Raw genomic sequence first — 4,162 nt, 5'->3', positions numbered from 1 at the left:
AATCCCAGGACCCTGGAATCATGACCTGAGCCAAAGGCAGATGCTTAACCAACTGAGCCACTCAGATACCTCAAGAAATAAGTAAGCTTTGATAAAAGTAGACTCAAAAGGTCCACATCAAGTTTTTGTTTATCCAGAGGCAGTAGATTATATAGTCACTGGCCCAGAAACTGATAATACCATTTTGGGGTTTCAAGCTCATTGGCAGGCTAAACTACTATCAGTGAGCTAGTTCCACCTCTCCATTCTTTTCTTTCTCATTGTTTTCTTTTCTCATTTCTAAATAGATATGAGTACTCTCAGATCTGTATAGAGCTATCAGAATATATACATCTATCAGAATATATACATATATAATACATAATAAAATAATATAATATATATAATATGTATATAGAACATATACATATATAATATATAATAAAATAAAATACATAAAATGTTATAAATATGTGTAAGTATGTATATGTGTATCTATACAAATACCTATGTTATATATATTTTGAGCTTTATAAATATGGAATCATAAGACATACATGACTGCCATTGGAAATATTGATAGAATATAGATTTGTACCTGATACAAATTGCAAATCATTTACCATATAAATGAACTTGTTTTGGTTTGTTTCTTTCCCCCTTTTCTAATTCTGAGCTTTGCACAGTGACAGTATCATAGCCAATGAGGTTTATCTGAGGCGCGATTATTGCTAATTGAAAATTTTTCCTTTTCCCACCTCTCTCCTTCTTTTCTCTAAAAGTATAAAACTTGGTGTAATTCCTCATGTTCGAAAAGTAATATACTCTGAGCTTCTCACCGCTGCAGTCGTTTGTAAGGCGCTTCTATTCCTACAAGTGCTTCTAACAATTTGTACCCCTACCAAGAACATACAGATACGTTTTAATCTCTGGTAATAGTGCCTACTTCATGAGACTACTGTAAAAATTATATGACATATTTATAAAGTACTTAGTATTCAATAAATAATTATGATTTACCTAATACTTCACTTACTTAGTAAGTCAGTACTGAAATACAAACCTAGGCTCTGCCATTTGCGTCATTTGGGCAAATTCATTTTCTTTTTGGTACTCAGCCGCCTTACCTATACTAAAAGGAGATAATATAGTATCTACCTCTCAGGTTTGTTAGCTCTCTGGAGCCTCTTTTATAACAGCATTCAATGCCATGTGTGAGAGCTCTACTGTCAAGATCCAATCATCTCCTGATGGCCCCACCTTATAATGCCTCACACTGGGCTTCAGGATTTCAACATCTGAATTTGGGGGTGGGGGGGACTCCTTTAGACCATAGTATATACCCTAAATCCTGTATAGAACATATTTATACTATGAAAGAATTTGTTGTTTATCTGAAATTTAAATCTAATGAGGCAACCTATAATGGTATTTGCTAAACTTGACCCCTCTACACTTTTCTATATCCAGTTCTAACATGCTAAATTGTAGGAGGATGTACCTTTACTTCAGAATCTCATTACTATGAATTCTGTTTTTCTTTGGCCTTATTCACTGGCGGGGGGAGCACACAAAGAGATAAGAAAGACAATGCTAAAGCATAGAATTTCCTGTTGCATTCCCAACCTTACAGGAGCTAATTTCTCCATATAACTGAGATTGTCTTGGATTTGCCTCATTTTGTTATGGTTTGTTCCAAACATTTCTTAACACATAAATACCTCAGAACAAATAATGCTACCAATTTTCATAATTTTAATGTCCCTATTTTTTATTTTCTGTTTTCTTCATGCCAATGGCTTTTTCCTTTTAAGGCCCAGATGATTTTAAAAAGTCTCTGAGAACTGTTAATCATAGGGCCAAATTGCCACTTTCCTTATGCTTTCACACATACATTTGAAAACGTTTCTATCTTCCTAAAAGAAGATGTTAGTTGAAAGACGCTTTCTAAACTGAGGGTTGCTGGAGGAGACGTGGGTGGGAGGACCGGGTAATTGGGTGATGGTATTAAAGAGGGCACGTGATGTGATGAGTGCTGGGTATTATATGCATCTGATGAATTACTGAACTCAGCATGTGAAGCTAAGGATGCTCTATTTGTTGGCTAATTGAGTTTAAATAAAAATAATAATGGGGTCAAACTGCAAATGTAATAATCATCATCTCTGGAACACTGAGAAAGTGTCTCAAAAGACAAAAGTCACATATGGCCACATGTGCTGGGAACTACCAGGAAGCAGGCCTTTGAATGTGGGTTGAAATGCCTACCAGACTAGACAGGTAGTGTTAAGTGAATTAAGTCTGCTGTGGAGGAGAATCTGTACACACTTTAGGTGGAAGAGAATGAGGAAAACTGGAAAGCACACACCTCAACAGAAAGGCCCCACGTTGCCACAATTTTTTTTCAAGAGAAAGGAAAACTCCAGATTTTTATGTTATATTCTCCCACTGACTTTTATAAATCATTGTGCAGAACTAACAGCATATACCTATAAGAAAAAGCCTTATGGAAGTCTTTCAAACTTTGCACCCAGCTTCGAAAATTCAAGTTCCTTGAGCCTCAATTTTGTTTTGAGAGATGCTTTAGGCAGCTCAACAGTAATTGAAATTTTCATTACTAGTTAATGTTGTAATTGATTTTGAATCTTATGGAAACAGTTTCTCATTCAACATAAACCTGCCATTCAATGTTTTGGTCAGAGGCAGTTCTGTTTTTTGCGTCTTGGTTAGTGGAAGCCATAGATAGGTCTGTCCATTTTTTCCTACCCATTCTCAGACAACTTCAACACCCATGATATAGATTCTGAGCTATGTAAAAATGCACATTTTTAAACAAAGATGTTTCACAGAAACTTTCTTTTTTATTAAATTAATTGAATATTACACCTATTGCTTCTATAAAACATAATGTTTAGACTATAAATGTAAAGCCCACAGTAGTGTCATTCTAGGAATATAAACTATTGAATGCTTTTCAGTTTAAAAATATCTTTACTGTAATCATTTTCTTTATATTTCCTGCAAAGTCATCTGAAATGCATTCTTTGGGATGGGTAAATCATCCCCTACTATAGCTAGTACTTGGTCATATGATTCATGTGGTTTTGTACTGCTTGGGTAAGAAATCATTTAAAGTGCTGAGAATGGTTCAATGTAGCATGAAAGTCCAGCATGGGAATCCTGGCTGCTGCTTTGATTACTTAGGTCTCTGATTAATTGCTCAGATAAATAGATAGATATGCAATTACTTCGAGCCAAGGCAATAGAAAAAATCCTTTCTACCACCTGATAAGGAACAATGAGTTATGCCCTCAGAAACCTGCAGTTACTCAGCCAATGCCTCCAAGTTCAGGAGTTTGTTTTTTTTTTATCTTTTTATTTTTTTAAAGAAATGAAATGATGTTGTTGAAGATGCATTTTTAAATTTTGTATCAATTTTACAAAATAAAGAAAAGAACTAAATGGAAGTTTTAAAGGCACTTCAGACTAATAATAGAATAATTCATTTGTATTCCCATTATCTTTACCTCAAGTTGGGAAGATTACAGGTTTTGAAATAAATCAGGTATGGGTTCAGATATGTCTCTTAGCAGACCTTGGGCAATGTCCATTAATGAGCCTAAGCTTCAATTTCTTCATCCATAAAATACTTACCTGTAGTATTCTTAGAAGGATTAAATGAGATAAAGTATAAAGGGCATTATTTATATCCTCATACATATTTACAAGGTGCCTCTCTCCATAAATAAATGTACCTAGAAAATGGGTTACCCCCAAATTTAAAAAAAAAAACAAGGAAAATCACAAGGTTGAATGAAACTGTATTTAATAAAATTGCTCATTATATAATCACTACGTGATTTACTCTTCATGTTCAGTACTATCTGCCATGTGCCTAAGTATATTTGTTTTCATAAATAATACATTATAAATATTTTATAATATGTATTATAAATATTTACTATTAAAGGAAACTGCTTCTCTATTCACATTACTTCTGACACCAAACTGGGGGTGGAGATCAACCAATTTTCTAACTCTCTGAACACCAAGTAGGTGTCCTATCATTTAATTCAACTCTAACACTAACTACCTGGAGTAATTGTCCAACTCTCAGTCCCACAAGACTGTCCCACTTCAGATGACAGTTGCAACTAATGGGTCCCCAGGATACCCACACTTC

The 4,162-nt window shown here is 34.4% G+C and overlaps 1 non-coding gene across 1 annotated transcript; it reads left to right on the top strand.

Moving 5' to 3' along the window:
• Positions 1 to 653: 653 nt before the first annotated feature.
• On the top strand, positions 654 to 798 carry LOC132014667 (U4 spliceosomal RNA). Its single transcript, XR_009403338.1, has one exon. It is a non-coding gene; the product is annotated as a U4 spliceosomal RNA (small nuclear RNA).
• The last annotated feature ends 3,364 nt before the right edge of the window (positions 799 to 4,162 follow it).

The sequence above is a fragment of the Mustela nigripes genome, chromosome 3 (genome assembly GCF_022355385.1).
Source record: "Mustela nigripes isolate SB6536 chromosome 3, MUSNIG.SB6536, whole genome shotgun sequence".
NCBI classification, from domain to species: Eukaryota; Metazoa; Chordata; class Mammalia; order Carnivora; family Mustelidae; genus Mustela; species Mustela nigripes.
Note: the sequence above shows the minus strand (reverse complement) of the source record. Positions and strands in the feature narration are given on the sequence as shown.